Below are 27,427 nucleotides of genomic sequence, written 5' to 3'. Positions count from 1 at the left end.
TTCTCTTTCTTGGCGTTGTTTGCGTTTAAATGCACCACTGGGTTTCTTCTTTTTATCTATATTTTAATACGCTTTAAGTGTCGTTGGGGAATGAGGCACATATCACTTTCCGTCAAATTGACAACACTGCCAACCTACAGAAAGAATTTAGGGGAATTCCCTAGGCATAACTTTTGAATTTCTCTCAACTGAGTTGTCATGATTAAAGTGGAGTTGCAAGTTGTAACCTGTCATATTTATTTTGAAAATTGGAGAAATTTCCAAAAGTTCAGTTCGATCGAGATTTCTGGTAAAGATTCGAGGGCCCCCCTGAGCTTGAGGGCCCCGGGGCACTGCCCCGCCTAGCCCCTAGGTAGCTACGCCACTGCACCTTTCGAGTATCCAATGTTGAACATGGATACTAAAAAGGGATACAGCATTATTTGATTTTAAATCGGTGGTCAATGTATCGTATATTTTTGGAACGATGAACCAGCAAATGTTATTGGTATAAAAGAAAAAATATAGTCGTTGCTATGGGCGATGGAATAAACCAACGGGAATTTAAAATGAATAATCTACTAGTTTTCGAACAAGCCACAAATTTGTCTGAAGAAATGTGTAGCGATTTGTACAATTCTTCTGACCCGTGGATGGTTATATTAAAAGAAGGTGGTAAGGGTAGATAACTGGCAGTGAGAAATCACAGGAATTATTGTAGCTTCTTGAATCAATCCTGATTGATAGTAACCATTGTTTTAAATAATTGGAATATAATTAGTTACAATTATATTGTAGCGGTGTTATTGCGAGAAATAATAATTTAAATTTATGTTGCTGAATTATAGATCACTCAACAGTCCCAAATACTTGCACCAATAATCCATCAATACAGATAATGGCCCTCTGCTGTTAATTTATTTATTTGTTTTTTTTTTTTCAAAAAGGAACATATTTTTCTATGTCCTAATACAATATTTATATGATGTTTTATTTTTAAAACATTTTTTAGAATAAAACAATCACATATTTTCGTTATTTAAGTTTAGGTTTGTTTGTGGTTTCTCCTAATTTTATTTTTTCTGGTTATTCGCTAAACATCTTTATTTTGTACATCAACGACTTCGTTTTTTTTTCTGAAGGGTTCTCGTTTAATTTCTTTTCCTTGTCTTATGTGTGTTGTGCTGCAGGTTGTCAATTATTCTTAGAAATTCAATGGATGTATGGCCATTAATTATTTGAAGCAAATAATATGTTTAAATGACAAGATATTTAATTCCTTCACCATTTCCTTGCTTTTGGTTTATGTTTTTTCTTCGGTATAGTTGTAATAGCTCCAGTTTATATTAATGTAATTTGTTTCATTAATCCACCTTTGGCTAAGAACAAAATGCTGCTACAGTAATTAACGTGTGAAGCATGTGGTAGATGGTGTTTTTTCTGAAATACAATATAGAGATCTATTTATATCTGTTGAGCATTAGTTTAAAAATCAAAGATTCGCATAAATAGCAGAATTGCACAAACTCTCTAAATTAGAAGGTCACGTTTGGCCTATGGACCATCGATTTTTGTCCGGATTTAAAACATTATTAAGTTTTAAACCACTTTATTACATTTATATACGTCGACCGGTTTCGGTTAAACTCAACCTTCATCAGGACAGTACAAATATAAACTAAAATATAATACAGAGGAAGATTATTAAGTAAACAATAAAGAAAGAGAAAGTATATAAATGTGAGGGAGAGAGCATCAGGGCAGCGGAGTAGGTAGTGGGGTAGGGGAAGGGTGGGGATTACCCAGGGAGAAAGGAAACATATTTAAAATAGGGCTTTTAGTTAGTTCTATCTGTTTGTTTAAAATTGGGTAATTCTTTTTATTTTTATTTGCTTTTGAGATTTCCAATGATTCTAAATTATTGAGACGTATTCCTATTTTATTTTTATGTAGTATTTGAACTCCTGTCGTTCTATTAAATGTATGATTAGTATTAATTAGGTGTTCGGCGAATTCTGAAAAACCGGTATTTGTTAAACACCTCACATGTTCTTTTACTCGAATATTTACATTACGCGCGGTTTTACCAATATATATTGCCGGGTAATCGTTGCAATTAAGTTTGTAGATCCCAGAGTGGCTAAACGTATCTTCTGAATCTGAATTCTGAATCCCAGAGTGGCTAAACATATCTTCTAACCGAAACCGGTCGACGTATATAAATGTAATAACGTGGTTTAAAACAAAGATATTCTTTCATTTGTGTAATAATGTCAAGTCACAAAGTGTTTGCTTCCTTCGATAACATTATTAAGTAGTAGATATCACCCTGGTAAAAGACAACCATTCATAATTGAAACGTCATTTAAAATGGCGAGAGCCGTGTGTGGTTACCAGATCTGAATTAGCCATGTACCTCTTCCTAACCAAATGGAAATAGGAATCTTTCCTTTTTCAATGCCGTAGCACCACTGGCTCAGGACAGTTCGGAGCAATTTAATAAATAAAACAAAATTTAAAAAACGGACAAAAGAATCTTGGGCGAAGTTGGACAATTAAATAATTAGATATTTCAATCAAATCATAATCAAAAATTTACATATTAGCAGTTCAGTCTATAGAGGTAGTTTTTTTTGGAATTTCTGCAGTCGACTAGGAAATTGCATTTGATTCGTCCCCGAAAACGGGTCATGAATGATTTAACGAAAGGCACTCAAAGAATAATGAAATTCTGCACATTCCCTCAAAGTGATGTAGGAAAAAGGAGAAAAAAAACAATGTGTTATTTGACAAGTTGATGGAACTGCTTCTGACGTGGGGAAGAATTATTCTGAGAAGTCTTTGTTTACGCTATTAAGAATCGAGAATAAATTGCCTTTGAAACAGAAGATTTAAAACGCTGAATATATTGGCTGGAAGTTATTTCGGATTCCCATACGAAAACATTATTGTAGGGTTTCAATCATTGGATTACTAAGAAAATAAGATCAAGTGTGTTTTTTCTGCAAAGGATTAAAAACAAAACAAAATATCGAATAAATCTTTAGAATAGTAACATAATTAACCAAAGTAATAATAATTATATTTTGATGATTTGTATATCGCCGTTTTTGTGCAAAATCACCTCAAGGGCGCTGTACAAATATATAATACATTTCTACAATGATCTATGCTATTACTAACTATATATGGAGATAATATACAGTACAATACTTACCTGGTAGGTCACTTGAGATTAACACTTAATTAACATTAACTAATTGTTTATAAGCGATATTTAGATACAGGATTTAGGACATAATTGTATATAACTGGACTTTCTCAAGGGAATGGTTTATTTAATTTAAGGGTATGACAGCAAAAAGGTAAGTTTTTAGCTTAGACCTGAATTCTGTTGGACTTGTTAGTTAGTTCCGAAGGGAGTTTATTCCAGATGCTCCGAAAGCGCGATCACAAAACTTAGTTTTTGGCTTGCGCTTAGGTTCCATCAGTTTGCATACAGCTGATGATGTTGCTGATCTAAGAGTTGACTGTCTCAGACCAATGTTTTCCGGGACGCATAGTTCTGAGATGTAGGGTGGGGACATTTCATTGATGGATTTAAACACCATCCAGCACAATTTGTACTTGATTCTTTAAGGGCACTCGAGCCAGTGAAGGTTACGAATATATTCTAAAATGGAAACATTTATTGTATATTTACCCTTAGTTCAAAATAAAATTGTAATTTTTTAATGGATAAGTATGTTAATTATTTGATATATTATGGATAGATTTTTTTTTTAAGTAAAAAAATTAATTTAAAAAAAACTGACACAACGAACCCGGGCAACCCTTCTAAATCACTAAACTTAGTAAACCACTTGAGGAGACCTTGGCAGAGGTGTTGGTTTTCCAAAAAATTATTCCCGTGGCGGCTGCACTCAAACCCGCCACCCAAATTGAATAAAAATGAAATTGCTTTCAGATTTATTGTTGCACCTTAATTTTTTTAATATCAGCTAATCTGGGAGGCGGTTATGAACCATATTGAATAACCAACACCCCAGCGTAGGTGACTCAGGTGTTCGATGACTTAGCAGGGGTGCAAGGCAGGGGCGAATCTAATGGTCAGCGTTTCGACAAATGCTGACTGCGCCCTATTGCAGCTTCATCTTCAGCTCTATGGGCCGCGGGGCATGAGCCCAGTGTCCCCAGACTGAAGGTGCCCCGGACCCATGCCCATAGACAGGGCCACCGATAGGAGGATTCAGGGTGGTATAAACCATCGAACCCAATAATTATTAATTATTTATTTATTTATTTTTTCATGTTCTCCATGAAACGGTTATACACCAATATATCATGGATAAGATTACAAATTAAAAGGTTTACACAGGCAATTTTACTATTTTGTCACATGCGTTATAAGATAGTTACTGAATTGTCTGTAGGTGACATTAAAAATGTCGATGGCTAATCCAGAATCGTTAAGCAGTTGAGTCGCTCTGTTTATTGGCGCGTTCTGATAGGCAGAAGTCCTCGCTTTCGGAGCATATAAGAGTGCATGGGATCTCCCTCGAGTATAATTGTTAGGGACATAAAAGTTTACCTCTTTCAACATAGGCGGATTATGTATTGTACCAGAGATTCACTAAAAAAAGTGTTTGCCTAAAAATATTTTTCTGCGGGCTTCTAATGTATTGAAATCGAGCATTCCTGTTAAGAACAAGGATGGATACAGGAATGGATAGTATGTATATTCCCTCATATACATGTAACGCATAAATCTTTTTTGTACTTTTTCTATTCTAAGATACGGTTTTGTTCAGAAGGGGCCCAAATAATGGAGCTGTATTACAGGATACTGCGGACAAGATACTGCGGATAATATCATCATCACAATAATATTATTGTCATGCACGACTGTGCTTATTTTATACCCGAATGTACTTACGCATCGTCTCTGTCAGAGCCGGACTTCCGCCTAGACCCGAGAGACTCCGGCCCAAACCTGGGAGGGGACAATAGGAAAAAAGTTCCTTAAGGCATAATATGTCAGCTTTGAGCATGCTGTGAAAATTGGTAACGCATGACTTATAATACAAAAATATGATTTAGCGAAAACTATTGAATGTGAAATGATAGAGGACTTAGCTAGCATTAGATAGAACTCGCGAGAAAATAAAACCAACGCATTTTTTCACTTAGTTATTAGTCGGTTAGGCTGATATGTTTTAAAGGCTTCTGTTTAAAACAACACCAAATGATTCAGATTCAAGAAAATGCTGAAAGATTTCCGTCTAAATATCGCGCTTTTTCTCGATATTTGTGTTATAATTCATATTCCCTCCTTCAGATCAGTACCTCAATTGGTAATTGATACCGTGTAAAAAAATGCTCTTCAATGTTATAACGATGGCAAAATTTTCACACCATTCGCTCTCATCACTTTCGTACTCTAGATAGGAGCGTCATAGTTCCATGGGCTCAGATATTATTGAGGAACTGGGACTAAGTATTTTTATATCTCTGCATATAAAAAACTTAGCATAAGAAAAACTTATTTCAGTTTTATTTCTCTATTTCAAATGCATATTTTCATGCCGCAATTAAAAATAATTATAGCGATGTTATAAATTTTTAAACTTGAGTAGTTTTGGTTTCAGTCTGTATTTGGTGTCAGCATATTTTTGTTTTCTGATCTCCCTATGTTGTGTATTTCAGATTTATATGTTAAATTTAAATTTTAATGTGAGTTTTGAATAAAAGTGGGATTATGTTGCAGAATTCAGTACCATAGTACAGGAAGTTTTATGCCCAAATGTTGTATGTGTCGTTGCTTGTTGGATATGTTTTTGACCTTGAGATCTAGGGTTACTAATAAACGTGTTAGTTTTTGATTTCGCTCTATATTTTTGAAGTATTGGCTGAGAATAGAGTTGTTTAATTGACACGATGTAGATATTGTTGAAGACTTTAAGAATGTTTTTTAACTATTGCTTTTTGTGTTGTAATGGTAAATTTTACGATATCGTCATTTGTACTGCCCCATTCGATAATATAGTATTCTAAAAACGATTGGCAACGAGCCATGGAAATCTCAATAAAGGACGAATTGTTTCACGAAACTTGAACAATTCATCTAATTTTAAAGTTTATTTTAACCCTTTATAGGTCATAAGCTAAAAACGGATAGTTTTGAGACCAGCAACATTTAGGTCTACATTTCTTTATGTTTACAAGTTATAATCGCCCTTATGGGTTGTAATCATTCTGAGGTAACGCACAAAGGTTTTGAATCGAACCAACAGCCCCGAAGTTCGCACATGTTGAGTAAATTTACGAAAATCGCGTCCTGGTCAGTTTCTATATAAAATTATCAAAGTAGTTATTCTCCTGTAACGCAAATAAATAAAAGTACATTTTTCCTTACCAACCTGTCTTTTTGAAATAAAAACAAAAATTTTAAATTTTTTTTTTTACCTAAATGGACACCGGTCGGAAAAAAGACCACTGGAAAATTGAAAATTAAAAAAAAAAAAAAAAAAAAAAAATGTTTGTGTTTTCTGTTCATCAAAATGAGTATAGAATACACAAATAAAACAATTAAGGGCGTATCGTTAAAAAAAAGTTGTCATATAAAGTTAAGGTTCTGTGTATGTTCTATTTCAACAGAAAAAAAAAAATCAAAATTTTCTCCGTGATCGAGAGGTGAGGTACTCGACTAGCAAGCCGGATGTCGCGGGTTCAGATCCCAGCGTGCGCAAGTTAATTTTATTTGATTTACTATCTGTATCCCGCCACGCTTTTCTGTATTTCAATATGTCTGTGCAGATAGAGAAATAATAGCGCGTATTGCTTTTACGTCCAACAGATTGCGCTATTTAAAAAAACATTATTTTACCTCTCACAGATAATATCTATTTAAAAAATATAAAAACAAATGCAAAGTTATGTGAAAATTTCAAAGCAATCATTGAAGAACTTTCAGACGTATAAGTTTATGAACAAACGAATATTAACATTTTTATTATTGCATATTATATAGTGGAAGATTCTCTCAGTGTCACTCTGGTGTAAGATCACCATTCAGAATTGAAACGTTACTTGAAATGTCTTTGGCCGTGTTTGGTGACCGAATATGACTAATCAGGTACTTCCAAAGTTCCTCCGCATCCTTGCTGCTTTCAGCTTTACAAATACTCCAATTGGTGATGCTATAGTCTTAATGGTTCCAGACAAAATAAACAAAATCATTGTTACCCAAGAATTCTTCGATGTATGAAGATTTCAAGTTGGATTATAATCCGAGAGATGGCAGCACTTTCTTTGATGCCACGACCCACGATCTCTCCATCGCAACTTTCACGGGCGTACTTTTCACGCCCTGGTGGACTGTAAGCATGCCTTTGTCAGGAACACAACGTAGTATTGTGGCGACGGCAAAATTTCTATACCAGAAATACTGACGTAGCAATTTCTGAATGGTGGGGTTAGTTTTTCTGCCGAAGCCATTGCGGTGTAGAGGACGTTATTCCTAGATTGCATAAATGGGATACATGGTGTTTTGAACACTTAGAAAAACGTGTCAAACATTATAAAACAACTAACTATCGCGCCATTACCACTATACTGTGTTACATAATGATTTTTTCATCATCATGTACGTTGATTTACACACAAAAAAAATTATATGTATATATACATAAAAATCTTCGTGTTTGTTGACTGTAAGTTGTGTTGATGTTACTTCATAATTTGTTCATTTTTGTTGACTGTAAGTTTTATTGACGTTAAATCATAATTTATTAATTTTTGTTGACTGTAAGTTTTGTTGATGTTAATTAATAATTTTATTCATGTTTGTTCACCATATAAAATTATGAATTAACATAAACAAAACTTACAATCAACAAACAAAAACTCTAAGTTGTTTTGATGTTACTTCATAATTTATTCATGTTTGTTGACTGTAAGTTTAAATATATGTATATGCATATATTAAAAATCTTCACGTTAGTTGACTGTAAGTTGTGTTGTTGTCACTTCAGAATTAATTCATGTTTGTTTACTGTATGTTTTGTTGATGTTAATTCATAATTTATTCATGTTTGTTAACTATATTAAATTATGAATTAACATCAACAAAACTTACAGTCAACAAACAAGAACAGTAAGTTCTGTAGTTGTGTTGATGTTACTTCATAATTTATTTTAATGGTTTCCTTTTAGTAATTAGTTACCATATTTTAATTTAACTGGAAGTTGTGTTGATGTCACTTCAGAATTAATTCATGTTTGTTGACTGTATGTTTTGTTGATGTTAATTCATAATTTATTCATGTTTGTTCACTATATTAAATTATGAATTAACATCAACAAAACTTACAGACAAGAAACAAGAACAGTAAGTTCTGTAGTTGTGTTGATGTTACTTCATAATTTATTTTAATGGTTTCCTTTTAGTAATTAGTTACCATATTTTAATTTTTTTTATCTTTCTGGTGTTTTAAATTTCAAGAGTTTTGTAACATGGAAATAATAGTATGTCTGGCTAAAAGATGTATTTAAATTTGCGATGTCCAGTAGATTTGGGTTGTTCGTTCTTGTAGTAGTTGGTCAGTAGGCTACTAATTTTTACGTTTTAATTTTAGAGTAGAGAATTTTTTTAGTAGAGATTTATGATAAGCAATAAAATTTAAAAACAAACTCTTGGAGTACTTTTAGGATTATTTTTAATATAACTATTTCTGTTTTAATGAGTTGCTTCATATGGGTGTTTGAGGCAAATCCCCTTCCTATAATATCATATTCTATACGTCATTAAAAAAGAGCATAGTAGACTTTACACATATCAATTTTACATTTAATACTGCGCATTTTTTCTTTTTAGTTTCTTTGTAGTGCTATTTATGTGGGAGTCCCATCGAAGATTTTCGTCGATTTTAATGCTAAGATGTTTTATGCTTCTAGAGTGTATTGTGGTGCGGCTTTGGCGTGATTGCTTTAAGGTTTTACCTTTACTCTCATGTGATGTAAGAGCATTATCATCATCTGGCTGTCATCTGGTCGTTATAAGAAACGTCAAATATTTAGTTTTGTTAACATTAAGTGTGGTGAGTCATCGGTAAACATCATAAGTGCATTAATACATACTTATGATGTGGACCGCCACCACTTGGATTCTAAACTGAAATTTAGTGTATTAGTTTTCAATTTAGTCATACACGGTTTGTAATGGAACATGGTTTTTAATAGCGACAATCTGTAATGGTAATACTTAATCTATCTATCTCTATAAATAAAAAAAAATCTTAAATCTTCGAAAACTGTTCAATGCATTCTTTAAAATTTTGACGTAAGGTTGCATTCGAAAACGCGTGGATTTTTATATATATAGACCTGTGAGAGGTAAAAATATGCTTTTTCTGCAAAACAGCGCAATCTGTTCATATTCGTTGAAAATATAATATAAACGGAAAAGTATTGTGAACGTGTCTTTAAGGCGGAATAGAATTTTTTTTTGTGAAATTCATCATAAGAGTTGTGTGGTAGTCTAGTTATCTCTGTCTTTTCCAGCAGAGATCTCATAATTTGGTTGTTTTAATAATTATTTCAAGTTTTTTTTAAATCTACGAGATATATAAGGTTAAATGCTTTTGTATTACAGTATATTTGTAAACAAATTAATCGTTCCGAAGCGTCCTTTATCAGGTGTAAAAGTTCTTCCATCATTGAATTTCTCTCGAATTTCCCTTTGATAGCAGACGCAAAGGTGTCTTATTTTATTTGCGTCAGCAATTTTTGTATTTGTGCTTTTCAAATACGTGATTTGAGATGACGGAGTCTTGTAGTTCTTCGGTAAAGTGTAAAATCGGAACGGCATTGGAGAAAGGAGGGTATAAAGCTTCAGAAAATGATCGAAGTTTTTGTTTTTATATTCATTGAAAGTTGCACACGCTGTTTTACTATACCCTTTATATATTATATGAATATTGAAATAAAGTTGTTTTTTTTTGTCTAGAATAAGGACGGGTTGTTTCGGAGAATTTGAACAATTAATTATTTTAGTTAATTTTTAAGTTCTGGGAAAGATTTTTCAAGTTCCGTTATTATTTCAGTTCTGTCAAGCAATTAACCTATAATGATATAAAAACAGAACTTGAATAGGACTTTCACAGAACCCGAAAATTATCGTTGAAATTTGATGAATTGTTCGAATTCTCCGAAACAACCCGCCCTAAATATTTGTTACATTTAAAGGCACGCAATATATTTTAGAACTGAATTCTTGAACTAATGAAAGTTAGTAATAAAGAGTTATATCCAAGAAAGCTAGGTTTATAAAGCCCTATGTAAATACGACAATGCTAAAATTCGTCATCTTTGGTCATATTTGCGAGCACGATCAGAATATGATTCCGACAGTCGGTAGATAAAAGCTGCTGCTATCATCGTAGCCTTCGAGGTGTAGGATAAGTTGTTAATATGCACAACTTTTTGAATAATGTCGTTCGTTATGCAAAATCACTGGCTTAAAAATGAATGGAGGTGAACTAACTAAGCCCGTAGAATTGAAAGAAATCATAGATTATTATTCATCTCAGACGTTATCGATTGATTCCGTTCTAGCATAGAGAAAAAAAAGTTGTTATTTATTTATTTATTGGACAATTTGTATAGCGCCGTTTTTGTGAGATATCACCTCAAGGGCGCTTTACAGTTGATGCAGGTATTACAAAAATATAAATATTACAAAAATAAGTGAAATTAAGTTAAATAAAATGAAGTACATGAACAGTTGATGAAGTACAGGAACAGGTGACACGAAGATAGAAGATGGAGACTCTACAGCAAGAATCCTAGGTGGTGAGGAAACTGGACCAGCTGCAGCAGCTGAAGAGTGCACCGCGTCCACCAACAGTGCCAGAACGAGGTTCGTCATCCATCCAGGTATGTGTCTGCTGCTAATTAAGCGCTGATACAGTATCCTCACGTAGATAACAGAGCTTGGCAGCACCGCTGAGTTCCATCAGTCATCTCCATGTAATCTTGTTCCTGGTGATTGTGTTAGTGCTGCATTGTGCCCGCAATTAGTTAGTTGTGACTTAGGTCCTCGTGAATTAGTTAATTCCTTTTTTACTGTCAAAAAGTACACGTGGACTGCTGATGTATATTAAAGTTATTATTTCAATTTGACATTGTCAATTTATTAGTATTCACTTTTTCGTAGACGTCTTACGTTTAGGCATGAAAATCAATAAGAAGTCAATCAAAATACCTCGAGTGTTGCCAATGTACGTCGATTTCTAATTAATTTCTTTATCAATATCGGTTTGGCTATTAACAGCGTGACCGTTACCTATCGATTCGATATTATAAAGTTATTAATTTTGCTGTGCTAGACCCACTGATACCAAATAGTTTGGCAATAAGAACATCGCCGATTATCCATGGGAATGTGATCTACACCGGTTTGAAAGATCTTTCGACTCATATGCCCAAGACAGGCCACTGGAAGTGATTATTTTTATACTTACATATTCCTTAATATACATTATTCATATTTATTAATTTTCGTTTTCTCCGTAAAACAGTTATACACCAATATATCACCAATAAGATTATAAATTTGAGGTAAATGTAAGTGTGATAAGATCATGGGGGAAGACATTCTTCAAATGATAGTTGCTGAACATTCTGTAACTGATGTTGTAAATGTCGATATAAATATATCAATACGAATAGTTAATGCAAAATCGTTAAGCAGTTGAGTCGCTCTCTTATATGGATACAATTAATTGATTGAAATCTAAAATGGAACAATCATGTTACTATATTAACAAAGTAAATAAGAAAGCTAGCCTTGTAATATTTTCGTCTTTTTCGCCATTCTTTTATTTGTTTAAAACAATATAAAATTTTCTTCTCTCTTGGCTATGACCGATATTTAATTTTTTTTTCTTTAAGGTTTTGCATATGTGTTCGCAGGGATGGAAAATTCCTCCCCTACAACACATAAGCCTCCATGAAAATTGGACCCTTAATTTCTTTGATATCTACAGAAAGCTACTTAAAGCTCTCTTGTACTATAAATCTTTATAAACATATGTACTCAACTAATTAATACGTTATTTACGATCTTGAACGCAAATATTTTCGTATTTATATTGTAATTAAATTCCATCAAACGTTGTGTAATTTTTTGGTTTATGATATAGGATTTTAATTACTTTCATTTTGTGGTAACCCTTTTGGTTCTGATCAAGGCGTTGAGTTTCAAAATTGAATTGGTCTTTCCATTGCAAATCTAGACTTAAATGATTTCTCTGAATGAGCTAGCTTTCCTATTGTAACTATTCTGATTCCCTGCATTTTATCAAAGTCGTAGTTAAACGCTGATGAAAGATAGTATACATGTTTATTTGGACAGGTAATTTAACATAACTCAAATGGTTTATTGTTAGTAAATTTGATTTTGGTAAACTCTTGTGTCTGTTTGGCGCCACTCCTTTTTGATTCTGCTGCTATAAGGTACATGTAAAGATTGATTTAGTAGGTTAATGTAATTAGTTAATTGTATATTTGACGAACTCAGAATAGCCCTTTGCTGGCATAATTTGGCTCCTATCCTCCTGCAAGTAAACGAGATGATCGAGAGTCAACGAGAAATTCGCACAATCTTTTGACACGGTTCATTGATTGGTACCTAAGTTACCGCGTCCCAAAGAACCTTCCATCGTCATCATGCACTGCCTCCAAGTCTCTTCTCGAGTCCCGAAACCCCCAAATTCCGACCCCTCCTTGGACTACAATTTACTTAGGGCGAACCGGTTTCATCCTATATACAATCATATACTCACGGTTGTTGTGGAATTACGGGTCGTGAATCCTCATTCCACGTTTAAGAGAAAATGCGAGAGTGGTCCAGAAGACCTAAAATGCAAGCTGTATGCAGGTCCGCATTCTCCAGTAAACAGTACATACGAATAAATATATGTATACATACGTTTTGGGAAAGGTTTATAACTTGCAATACAAGGCTACTTGCCTCGCATCCCAAGCTCGGATCTCGTGCCAAGAACTCTGCGAAGCTCTAGGTTTGGTTACCGAATAGATACATAAGAATAAGGTGATACGAATAAATACGATAAAATAAGATCTTATTGATAGTTTGTTTTGGAGAGCTATCGAACTCCAGGCTTTTGTTTTTGTTTGGTTTTGTTTAGTTTTGACGTTTTTATTTAAGAGAATCGCCATCTCTATTTTGTTTGGTTAATGGTCTTGTTATAGGAGCGACCACTGCCTCCTATCGGATGAACTGTATTTATTTTTAATTTTTCCTCCAGGGTTAAACATTAAATTTAGTTCATCCTATCCCGTGATTTTTCAACTGTTTCATGTAATTGATTGCCACATAAGAGGGTACACGCCTCTCAACTGTCTCAGGCAACTGATGGGATCTATGCGAACACTCCATCAATAATATTCAAATGTTTCGTATAATATTTCGATATAAGTCTTACTAACCCGTGATTTTTCAATTGTCGATTGTGAATGGTAGGTATTTGTTAGCACGCAGCTTCCACCTGTTTCAGGTAACTAATAAAAATCTATGCGACTATCTAATCAATGGTATTCAAATGTTTCATGTAATATTTCGATATAAATCTTGCTAACCCGTGATTTTCAATTGTCGTTTGTAAATGATAGGTATTTGTGAATACGCAAAATTGCTGCACATTGTACAATGACATCCTGGTAATTATCTAGTTGCGGCCAAGGTCGATTTCAAACCATGTAACTGACCCAATTCTCCAAAATTGATTTGTTCCCTTGAACGTCGATTGTTTACACTATAGTGCGTTCGCCTCTAATTTCTGTGAGAATAAAGAAGTCATTACTTGTCTTTTTTATCGCCGGGTCCAAAGTTCATTTCTTTGTCTTTCGTAGACACACGCTTTTCCGTTCACTGATTGGTTATTCAAAATTTTATAGCTTTCGTTTAGATCTAATTGGTTGACAACCTTCATTGTTTATTTTTAAGCCTAGACAAGGGGAATCCTTCTCGTCCTAGACGATTTTACGACCTATGTGCTTTCGTCCTAGAACCTCGATATAATTCCAACTATTACAGATGCCTTCTGTAAACAAACTGGATCAATTTTTTCTTCACCAGATGTCGTTAGCATGTCCGTTTTCATAAATAATTCGTATATTTTTAATCCGCGAAGTGGGAAGTAACGGTTTATCTGTTTTCACTGTGATTTAAGCCTTTCATCACAGCCTACATCTTCAAGGCTCTAAGAAATATACTGGACGTAGTTAAATTAAAAACTGTATACTATGCGCTTGTTCAATCAATGATTTCATATAATTTTGTATGTTGGGGTTCTTGTCACAAGACCCTAGAGTGTTTAAATGATGCACAAATATTTAATTTTAAAAATACTGTGTAAGAAAAGTTTTGAGAAAAAAACGAGTTCGCAACACTAGATTGGGTTCTTATTTAATTTATCAGCCGGTGAATACCAGAACATCCTTTGGACAATGGAGTTTTTCTTATAAAGCTCCGTTGCTTTATAATATGCTCGAAGAAAATATAAAAACTATATTTTCGTTGAATCTATTCAAGAAAGTGTATGGAAAATTTCATACAGGCTGACAGTGGTGATTTTGGATTGTTCTGCTTATTGGATATTTTGATTGTTATGCTTTTGTCATGAATCACTTCAGGAGTCCAGTATTCAATGTGATCCATGTGTGTATTCAATGTGATCCATGTGTGTATATATTATGTGAATTACTTATTTTATTGAATATAATTGTGAAGCTGCTCATCTCAACACAGGAACTCCCTAGTGAGATGATATTAAGCCTTAGTATCTGTACCCGAAATAAAAGACCTGGGGATAATATTTGACACCAAATTAACATTTATCTCCCAGATTAACAATATAACCACTAAAGCGATGCATATTTTGGGTTTCATATTAAGAACTTCAAAAGATTTCAAAAATTTAAAAACTTTAAAAATATTGTATTCACCCATTGTCAGAAGCCATTTAGAATTCAACTCAACCATTTGGAATCCATTTTACAATATTCATGAAAAATCTATCGAGCGAATCCAACATAAATTTTTACGTAACATAAATTATAGATTAGGTATTCCTATTGAAAACATTAACTACACCTCACTGTTGAAAGTTATGGGACTTGCCACATTAAAAGAAAGAAGAATATGTTCTGATCTCTTTTTTCTTTATAAAATTGTTAATAACATGTTTGACTCCCCTGAACTCCTTAGGTTGATCGACTTTCATGTGCCTAGTAGAACGGTTCGTCAGAAGGTACCTTACCATTGTAACATTGCAGGTACCAAAGCAAAAATAAATTCAGTAATGAACCGACTACACAGTGCAGGGAATAAATATTGCGTGAACACTAACGGTACTGAATGTCTATCAGCCTATAAACACATTATTATTAAATCTGTATGTCAAATATGAACTTGGCAAACATTAAACGGAGTATGCGAACTATTTCTAGTACTCTACAAAATACGTTTAAATAAATAAATAAATAAATATTATAATACTTAGTTTATTATTATACTTAGTACATAACTTAATATTATAGTACTTTGTTTAATATTATGATACTTGACTTAATATTGTAATACTTAGTTTAATATTATAATATTTGGTTTAATGTTATAATACTTAACTTAATATTGTGATACTTGGTTTAATATTATAATACTCAACTAAATGTTTTTCTATTAGACTTTTTGTCGATTCTTATCCTAATCTTGCGTAATAGAGATTGTTAATTAAAGTAACATAGTTTATAGGCTAATGTGAACAACGATTTCATCCTTTTTTATTCAATTGATTTGGAGGATATCGGCAGATCATATATTTTTATTTCATTTACTTAAACTTCATGTTACCTACGTTTCGTAAACTCTTGTTTCATGTTACCTATATTTTGTTAACCTTTGCATTGTTAAATCTTATATTTTATGTAATCTGTATATTCTCATATATTATGTAAACTCTTTATTGTTATTGCATTTAAAAAACATAATTGCATTGTATGTAAAAGCCGTATGGGCGTTTAAATGAAATAAATAAATATAAGGAATAAAAAATAAGTAAATGAATAATAAATAAATAAAACATGTTTGTTTATAAAAGGGTTTCGAAAATTCTTAGTTCAACCAAGAAACTGGTTTTCAGAGTCCATTATGCTGTAAATCGAGTCAGATGTTGAAATTTTTTAGGTCAATATTGAGAAAAATTGTTCGCCTAAATAATTCCTGTTTATTTATATTTTAATGCGTTGAAGAATTTGTTAACCCCTTCTAATCCCCACTTTTACCTTCCGAGAACTTCTCCTCCTTAAAAAAAATCTCCCTACACAGCATCCCTAAAGATGACAGTACCTATTTGAAGAATAGTGACGTTACTTTGGAGAAATTTTAAAATCCCTATTTGATATAAAAACAATGTTACGTTAAATAAAAAAAATTATATTTAAATAGGTAGATATTCAAGCACCTATTTACAAATCTTTTGATTTCACAAAATAAGTTTTTTTTATTTTTTAATTAAGATATAATGGGGAACATACTTTTTTTGGATGGACGTGTTTACAGAAAAACTGGTTTTAAAATAATAGATTCTACATTTTGAAAAATATAACTATGTTTATGTGTGTCGGTCGTTTAAAAGTAAGTGTACAAACGATTCCCGATACAATAAATTGAGTTTTTATGGTGTGGTAGCCCTCTATCCCCCATCCATGAAGAAGGCTCCCGTTTTTACCTGAAGCGCGTGCTTTTGTAAATATAAGAACATAAAGTTACGCCCTCTGGAAATTTTAGAATTGTCCAGAACATTCGAGGGCATTCCATAACATTCCAGAACATTCTGGAATGTTGTGAAATGTTTGGGAGTAGTCCGGAACGTCATAATGAACTATAAACGTGATTACAGTCCGTTCGGTTTAGGTATCGATCAAATTGAACACTTCTTCAGTAAATAGTTATCTTCAAGCTATTAAGCGACATAGTCACAAGGTTACCATCGAAATAACGATGCATAATTATTCTTTATTCATACCATAACATCATTTTCGGCTTGCCACCAAATTATTTTTTTTATCACTACAGGGTTTTACTAACATCGCATCCTATAAAAGTTAATGATAATATCAGGTCCTTAAAATAATTAATGGCTTGTAACAAGGTCACATTGGAAACTGAGATAGTTAGTAGAATCTGAAATAATCTCATTTGAAGATAACAGTGATGGGCTAGTTGGACTGTAAGCGAAGGGGCAAGCCTTGAATACCCTCATCCGCTAATAGTGGATTTGGAGTAGGTTGTAAAAATGAAGGCCGCAGTTTCTGTACCGTTTGAGGCGCACTGTGGAACTTTTTCTTCACAGTGTTTTAAGGCAAACACTGCATCTGGTCAATTTCAACGTATTTCTGAGCAGTGGCGAGTGATATTTAATGTTTTGTAACATACTTGACAAATTATCATAAGCAATAATTAGTCGTCCGAAATTTCCATACAGATTGAAAATATCTCCCGAGTAAAAATAAATGCCGCTGAATGGCATTGAACCCGCACCTTCTGATGTCCGGTCAGGTGCAATTCAATATGAACTGTATTTTAATCAACAATTACTATTGTCTTATTTTTTCACCTGTAAACAACCAACTTTATTTCGTAGGAAAAGCTTTTTTAGTGCTAAATTTCCCACTAGATGGCGTCGAGACATATTATATCTATATTTGTTGATGAAATATTTTGACTTGTCAAATATTATTATTTTTTAATGATAAACTAATATATACATAAAACAAGGTTTTTTATGCACAGCACATATGCAATAATTTGTGTAATCCTTTGTGTTTTGCATAAAAAACCTTGTTTTATTAAACATTAGTCTACCATTAAAAAATAATAGCTCGGCGAGTAACTAGCATGCCTACAAGCCCATGCATTTTCTAACTACACAATCTTCGCATTATTTTTATTTTTAATAATATTTTGAATTTTAGGTACAACGTCTTAGCTAAACAAATAGTATTACCATAATGCAGATTTCTACTAAAGGAAGGCTAAGTAAATTTCTCCACCAGTGAAACTCCGAATGCAAAGTAGGTACATCTAAATGTTTATAATTTCAATTCAGTAAATCAATATCTTTAATTTCGAATCCCAAAGGGGAGAGAAATTGATAGTATTCAAATTATCGAATACAGTTTTTTCAATGAAAGTAACTGTAAATACAACTCATAATTTCTTCATCCCAGACTTGGTGTCCAATTTATATTTAACGTAATTCGTGGTCCGTGTAATGGTTAATAGAAGTGCATTGTTTGGCTTTGTTGTAAAAGATCTAAAATATCTTTGAAGAAATAATGTAGTTTAAGCAAAGGGAATAATTAAGAGAGTATGTCATTTCGATCTATCATTGTGAACAGTTTGAACACAAATATGGTTCTGTGCTAGAGGTGTGCTATAATTTTTTTGGTGTTACCCTGATTCTCCTAAAGATTCCATCTGAACTACGTAACTGGCGATCGACAGTTTTAGAAGTATTGATATTTTGAATGTCAATATATTGGTTAGATTGTCCATCCAACTTACTGGGACTATGAATTTTCTAAATCGGGAAATATGTGAGGCTAAATCTATCTGCAAAGATCTTTTATTTTGTGGCAAAGGTGTTGTCGTAATTTATTGCGTGATATTGTTGTTTTGTTAGAATGAAATGTCTGGTTGGTCAAAATGTTTTCTTAAGGTGAAACAGATGTGACAATTCCCATACAATCTATTTTTCAGCCACATTTTAAAACTATAGATAATATTTTATTTATTTTAGTACCGAAAAATAATACTCGTAATGAGTTTATCGCGAACGAAAATTTCACTGTTCTATCACTTATAATAACCAAGTAATTAAATTAACAAAAGTAATTATTTTATGCGGGCACCGCCAGCCGAAATGCCCGAATCCGTGTTAGAAGGAGACAAACATATGTGCGAGCCATATGTTTCACGTGCACGCTATTAGCCCATTCCTACGGTGTTAAAGTGGTCAGTAAATTTGTAGTAAAAATGTGAATTTGCGCGGCTTGATTTGTTATTCTGATAGAATGTTCGTTTTGCTTTTTTACGAATGTTCCAGTATTACTCGTCGCAAGGAACATTTGCGGTTTTGGCACGCAGTAAAAAAGGCAAAATTAACTGTATAATAATTATAGTGAGAGCGGTTGTAATTATTTAGAACTTTCTTAAATCTGTAACTATCACTAGCTAGACGCCCGCCAATTCACATTCTCTCATTCATTTGAGCGGCCGCTACACTACTCGCTTCGGCGCTTCGACGAAGTCCTCGACGAAGTTAGCCGAAGTCCGAAGTGCGTGCCCACACACTCGTGCAACTTCGCGAGTAGCTCAGTCTCTCGGAGTCCGTGCACTAGGCAACATGGACGTTCAAGTGGCAAATAAAGGATGAAAGTAGATTAAATGCTGTTGAAATGAGATCCCTGAGGCGTATAATAATAATAATAATAATTGGATAATTTGTAAAGCGCCGTTTTTGTGAAAAATCACCTCAAGGGCGTATGTGTGGTAAAACCATGTTTGATCGTGTGAGGAATGTGGAGATCCGCAAAGAGGGCAAGGCTGATGTAAGCGTAATGAGTAAGATTAAGAAAGGGACGCTTAGATGGTTTGGGCATGTAGAGCGAATGAGCGAAGATAGGAGTGTAAGGAGGATATATGATGCAAATGTGAATGGTAGCAGAAGTCGGGGACGCCCGAGGAAGACATGGCACGATCAAGTGAATCAGATACTCGAGTCGGGCCATGTCAAGAGTCAGAATAATAGAAGAGTATGTATGAGACGATGTATGAATGTGAATGAGGCAAGGAGTGTGTGCCAAGACCGAGTTGTTTGGCGGTCCGTCCTCTCTGCCTACCCCTGCGGGGAAACGGCGTGATGGTTATTTTTTTTAATTTTTTTTTTTATAGTGAATACCTCACAAGAGTCCCAACTGCTCCCGTCTGGAGCCAGTGAGACTATGGCATCCCCAATTGGGGGATGTTGTGAGGCTGAAGGTAAGTGGGGAAGGGAAAGAGGAAGGTGGGGAAGTACCTGGCTATTCAGATCTAGTCACTAAACACGGCTTAAGCCATTTGGAGCAACTTTTCAATTCTGAATGGTGGTCTTACACCAGGGCGATACTGGTAGTATCTTCCACTCTGGAACGTGCCGCAAATATACTATATATTATTTTAATTAATTAATTGTGAAATAACACAAATCAATCAAATAAAATTTATTTGCGCACGCCGGGTTCGAACCCGCGACCTTCGGAATGGCAGTCCAATGCGTTACCACTGGACTATGCCGGCCGTCAAGTTTATTCAAGGTTAGTTAGTTAGTTAGTTATCTTTATGGTCCCTTTCAATTGGGTCCCAAATAACCGCCTCGGATTGGAGTGTTTCTAGGAACAAAAAAATTAGGTCCTGTGACCACAGTGTAGAAGCCATATTTTATTACGTATAGTCACTATGACTCTGCGCACGCACAACCACCAAACACGACGTCTCGAAGCGAACTGAAGTGAACCGAGTAGTGTGGGCAGAAACTTCGTGTTCGAACTTCGAGTCCTTTGACTCGGGCGCATTTGCCGCATTTACCGACAACAATCGGAAGTCGGGCGAAGCGAAGCGAAGATGACCGAAGCGAAGCGAAGATCGTGCCCACACTATCGTATTCGGTCAACTTCGATCAACTTCGCGAGTAGTGTAGCTGGGCTACAACAGTCATTGTCTGCCGCGGTTTGAAGTGACTTTTTTCGATTTTGTACAGCATTGTTATTCCATAAAAATGAGGCGTGCCCTTTATAAGAATCATCAGTATTCCGGGAAAAGAGTGAATCCAAGACTAAAGCTGCTGCCACACGCAAAGCTCACATCAAAAGTTAATGTACAGCGCATCATCTTTTCTACCGACACACGACGCTATCAAATATTTCTTCCTATGGTAGGAGAGGGGGTCAGTTGAATTCGAGAGCGGCCGAGGAACATAATTTCATTTGTCAAAGTGACAACTTTACTTACTGACAGCTTGAGCACGTTTTCGAAATGGATGATACTTGTCGCCTATTGCTGGATCTGTTGGACAGCTCATCCTCAGATGAAGATGCCGCCAACTATATAGTTATAAATGCTATTTAAAAAACTTTTTAGATTTTAAACAATCTGCGCGTAAATAGCGCATTTTCACATAACCTGACATAACCTCTCCGTCGAATCAGGAAATTCGCAGTTCGCACGCCGATCGACGAAAGCGACATATAATAAATTATTGTAAAATAAGCTCAACTTTCGTCCAAGCCGTCCAACTTTATCAAAAAACCGAATGATATTACCATATAAACATACTGAGATTAAAAATATGATTAATTTTGAAAGGGCGAAAATTTGTTTACTTCAAATTCAAATATTGATTATATTTATATTTTAAATATATGTTAAGTATGTTTGCCAAATAAAGTTTTTTTTATGTTCCTAAATTTACTAGCACACATGACGATATGAGCTAACATAATAAATAAGAAATGCATTATTAGGCTCCTTATGTCATGGCTGTCAAAGGGAACACGGAACTTAGTTGGTAGCTCCGTAATTTAAAATGACCCCCTCTCCTTTTTACGGCGGAGAGGGGGACGCATAACTTTTCAAATATCGCGTCGGGAGCGGTTACGTAAAATAAATTCGGTTAGCGAAGTTCAGAACCACACTTATAGCGCGTTATATTTTTACGTGTGTCGGGTCTGTATGGGATTGTATGGCGGCCGCTATTGTGCTTTATATTATCTGTTGATGTGAGCTTTGCGTGTGGCAGCAGCTTAAGTGCGAACGGGATGAAACGTCAGCACGGCGAATCGGAATACAGGTAAGTATTATGAAATTATTTCAAAATATTTTATTATTTTTTAAATATTTTCTCGGTACCTACCTAACTAACTAACCATCACGCTTGTTATTTTATGACCCATGTCGCTCGTTTGGTATAGGGTGATTCATATTTAATGTTGCTCAAAAATTATACTCCTTTAATGCCTTTATATTATATCTTTTAGTTCCCACAAACACTGGCGCGGAAATAAAGAAAACAAGTGTTCGAATGACGAGACCCCTAAAATTAATTTTTGTGGAGAAATCCAGGACTGCTTCTCTGTGAGAAAGATGATGAATTAATTGGACAAAGTAGACCAATTCAAGCTATCGGACAAAATATTAAAACAAACATTGAAAGAAAAAGGATCTTACAAAAAAAAGAAATATGGACAGAATATGTGAAAAGAATAAAAAATAAATAAATAAGTAAATAAAAAATCTTTTACTATCGTCGTTCCCGCCAGGCATCGTGAGTTCAATTCCACAGCTGGCTAACTCCTCCATCACGACCCAGGCAACGCTTTCCGCTTACTGTGATGGCAGTTTTACAACTAGTTTATGGACACCGTGTATAAGATATTTGTACAAAAAGTTTTTTTTTTCAATCACCTTTCTGCCCTATAAAGGATTTACTATTATTTACATGACATGTTTGTCATTTGTGAAAATAAAATATACCCATTTACAAAATACAAAAAGTTTTTTAATGTGAAAAGGCGACTTCATATGCACACTGTAGGCATCGTCTTTGTGGACACTCATATATTACGACGCACGTGGCGAGCTGATTTCAAAACAATGCCTATATTATTTAGATGCTTGATATTACGAGAGCCCTTTCTGACTTATGCATATGACAAATTTGTTTCTCCGTCTGGCAATTCTAACCACTTCGTTGGTTTGATGAATGCGCCCCATAGAAATGTAAGAAAAAGTGTAACCTTTTGACTTATTCGCGAAATATTTGTGAGCAAGCAAAAGCGCGAATACATGGTTACTATGTAGGTATATACCTACATCGCTTGGTATGATTATGTTCATTTAGCAAAAGCGGCCTTTAAAAAGAAGGTCCAGTTAACGCCAGCTCCCGGCACACATACCGTTGTTCCTAGCCGGCTCCTTTTATAAATTATTTAATCTTCCCAGGCATTGATTTAGTTTAGTGAATTGAACAAACCTCTATCTCGTGTCTCTTTCATACTCATGCGAAACATCGTAAATTTTTTGAAATGGAGTCTTTTTCGCAAATGGTTTTGGTTGGGTAAATAAAAATTTCCTGTACCAACGCGCGCGGAGCTGCGTGAAATGTCTTTTGTACGTATTTTTTGCAATGAAATTGTGTATTTTTCAGCCGTTTTCTACGATTATGTAATTATAGGTACCATAAAAAATTTATACAGATTAATATTACTTATATACGTTCGCAAACCAATAATTCATCTCAATATTATAAAGCATAACGTGTTAAAAGTGTTTTATTAGACGATATTGAAAATAACACCATCTATCGGCGTAAAGTTTCGAAAAATGTTTTGAGATGGCCCTTAATGCAATATTTTTGGTTTCGGTGTTAATTTTTAAATTCCCACGCCCTGTCAGATAATACTTAGTTGATGGAGGCAAAGATGAGAAAGGAAACTAGCATGAACATAAACTCAATTTGTAAAAAACGTTGCGAGGCTGAACGAAGTGAAAAAGAGGAAGACACGGAATATAAGAAAACTTAGAGTACAGAGTTTTTTGGATCTAATCAGGATTTTTGCAATTTCAGAAGTCATTAATAACCTCACCTGAAGACCGACTTATTTGCAAGTGTAATTATACAGGGCTTTCCAATAAGAGGTGTTATTTTGAATAGCCAGCTATTTCGGTAGATGTTATGATGACCAAAAATCATGCCTTTGAAAAGAGAAATTCGTTTAATTATTGAAAATAATATTAGCGATTTCTAAACGAAAATCTGAAACAGAAAAATCAGAAAAGGATACGGTCACATCTAGGACTCGGACCCAGGACCCTTGCCTTGCCGGGGAACTGCTCTACCACTGAGCTAATGGGAACCTATCTCCTTCGGTCATATTTAACTGTATCATACTTCGAATAAGAACTACCAACATTGCCTTAATTTTTTCACCGCACATTTTTTATTGGCAACTATCTTTATGTATGATCGCAAGATTCAACCCGAACTAAATGCAATCTAGACAGCGTCTTTTAAATAAACCTATCTTTTTTAATTTTGATATGTGACAATTATTGACTTTTCTGCAAGTCTAGGATGAATATTTATTTTTTGGAATAACTTTATTTAGTAAAACCTCAAATTCTAATACAGGGTTTTCCAGGTGTTATTTTGAATAGCCCGTTATTTCGGTAGATGTTACTCTTGAAGCTGTCATTTTTTGACATATGACAAGTAGAAACTACGTTTTTAATAAAAATGGAACGATACACGCTTCAACAACGCATTGAAATTATTAAAATTCACTTGAATGAATCAAATGCAAATCATCTTGAGTGATGAGGCCCATTTCCACCTCGGTGGCTTCGTCAACAAGCAAAATTGTCGCATCTGGGGCTCGGAAAACCCAAGAGTTATTGTTGAAAAGCCTCTCTATCTTCAATGTGTGACTGTTTGGTGCGGTTTATGGTCCGGCGGAGTCATTGGACCTTACTTTTTCGAAAATTAGGCTGGAGCAACAGTTACGGTGAATGGATTGATTAATGATTTGTTATGGCCGGAATTAGATGGTATTGATCTGGACAACGTTTATTTTCAACAAGACGGCGCTACGTGCCACACAAGCAACGAACCCATTGATCTTTTACGATTGAATATCAAAATGAAACCTCTTGATAAAGTTGATAAGAATGTACTTAGAAACCAATTAGCTCGAAAAGATTCATAAATAAATAATCAAGTTTCTGCCACAATTATCGTGGAACACAATATATTTTCATGAAGATAATTTTGTCTCACTGCCCGCAAAACCTGCTACACTGTGCGGTCAGCAAAGCTACCAAAGTTTTCTTATCCTCCCATAGCATCTACGCATCTCCCGTATTTATTTATTTTCCCATTTGAATGTCGAAATGTCTCTTTTTCAGAGTTAAACTGCGCCGGGCAGGTCCCGGCCCCTTTATTGCCGGAATTACGGCGGATAAAATAGAAAGTCCGACCATTTTTATGCCGTTACGTGATAGAAATACTACAAGTCGGGATATAGCCCGCCATGACCGTTGTTGCCGCTATAGCCGGCTTTCTGCGTTTTTCTTGTTTTAAGTCGTTCTTTGTCAAATCTTTGATTCCACGCTGGGCGGGAATCGTGAAGTGTACAAGTTAATTAGAACAGGGTCGCGAATATATTAAAGTGTTTTATTTTCATAGGACCCTTTAAAATAAACTTTATTTATAAATCAAATTGTCGTCTCTGATACACTCTGAAGAAATCGTCAGTTTAAAAAGTTAATTAGACCAGGGATGCTAATTTATTAAAAAAAATCTCTTTTTTCAATCAGCAAATATCCGTCCATCCATAAGTGGTTTTTCAGTTACACGTATGACGTGTGAATTCATCGTTCAAGAAAAGGTGCAAGGCGGTCCGGCTGGAAAAGTAAAAGTGTCTTCCTCAACAGGCCTGTCCCAATCCCGCCCGCAGCGCGGCTATTCAACAAAGCATCCCCCGCTAAGACTTAAACAAACCTCACCCCACGATCCCGGGCACCCCTGCTAAGTCACCAAATAGAGCTTGCCACCTGGACTGACCTATGGCAGAAGTGTTGGTTATCTAATAAATAGTTCCCGGGCGACGTCAACTATACCCGCCACAAAAATTTTTTAGCGTACACAATATATATATTATTAAAATATATGTACAATATGCGTGCCGCTAAAACTCAAAAACGAGTCCCGGTTCGATCAAGGGAGTTATATGGAGTGGTAGCCTTCTAGAACAGTCCATAATATTCGAGAGTTTTCCAGAACATTCCACAACATTCGGGAACATCCCGGATATATGATATATTATAGGGAGTTATATGGTGTGGTAGCCTTCTAAAACAGTCCAGAACATTCAAGAGTTTTCCAGAACATTCCACAACATTCGGGCACATTCCGAATATATGATATATGATAGGGAGTTATATGGTGTGGTAGCCTTCTAGAACAGTCCAGAACATTCGAGAGTTTTCCAGAACATTCAACAACATTCGGGAACATCCCGGATATATGATATATGATAGGGAGTTATATGGTGTGGTAGCCTTCTAGAACAGTCCAGAACATTCGAGAGTTTTCCAGAACATTCCACAACATTCGGGAACATCCCGGATATATGATAGGGAGTTATATGGTGTGGTAGCCTTCTAGAACAGTCCAGAACATTCGAGAGTTTTCCAGAACATTCCACAACATTCGGGCACATTCCGAATATATGATATATGATAGGGAGTTATATGGTGTGGTAGCCTTCTAGAACAGTCCAGAACATTCGAGAGTTTTCCAGAACATTCAACAACATTCGGCAACATCCCGGATCATCCCAGATGATAATGAACTAACAGTACATTGGTATCTCTAAATAGTATAAAACAGAGTCACTATTCGCGTCTGTCTGTTTGTGTGCCTTCAAAAAATATGCAACGGAGTTTTATAGGGTTTTTCACTATCATTTAGAGAATTTCATCCGGAAAGCTTATTTATAATTTCTATCAATTGAAACTAGAGAAAAGTCGCCGGGTACATTTCAGCTATTTTACTATATTTATTGTTCTTGGTACATTATGTATGTAAGAGTTTATTGTTCATGTTCGTAAAAAACAAAAGTAATATTATTATTTTTGTCTGATTTATTTCGAGATAAAATATTCGTTCGAAATTTGAGTAAACGCATTTCAAAGAATCGCTAAAACAAAGTCCTACATTCGAAGTAAAATAAAAAATAAAATGTGAATTAGAATTAGAATTAATCTTAAGCTCCTCTTTAATGCTTAAATTATAACGATAAACGTATAATTAATAACATAAAGCGGATAACAAGATAGAATCATAAAATAATTCACGAAATAATCAAGAAACCATTTTGTCTGAGGCAGTGACACCCACTTAAGCAGCGGATACACGTTTTAATTTGGAAAATTTCTATAATAATATTTTAATATTCCTCCGCACGCAAGGATTATAATACTAAAAAGTTTCTCCTTTAAGAACAGGCGGCAACAGGCTGTGTTTTGAGTGACTCCTATCACAGCCTTAAATTTCTCATCCCTATGCCTCCGTTTTTGTTATTGTTTGCCCTCCTTCTTAGGATCCCTGTGGGGAGTAGGTGAACAGGGATGGCACAATCCTATTTGGCCCAAACGTCATAACACATTTTCCGAAAAAAAGTTTCACCGAAAATATAATAGATACACCTTCAAATGTATATGCTATCCACCTAGATTCGAATTGAAACCAATGTCGCTACTACT

Source organism: Hesperophylax consimilis, chromosome 2 (genome assembly GCF_061612785.1).
Source record: "Hesperophylax consimilis isolate HC1 chromosome 2, BYU_Hcon_1.0, whole genome shotgun sequence".
In the NCBI taxonomy this organism is placed as follows: domain Eukaryota; kingdom Metazoa; phylum Arthropoda; class Insecta; order Trichoptera; family Limnephilidae; genus Hesperophylax; species Hesperophylax consimilis.
The sequence above is the reverse complement of the archived record's forward strand: the minus strand, read 5'-3'. Positions refer to the sequence as shown.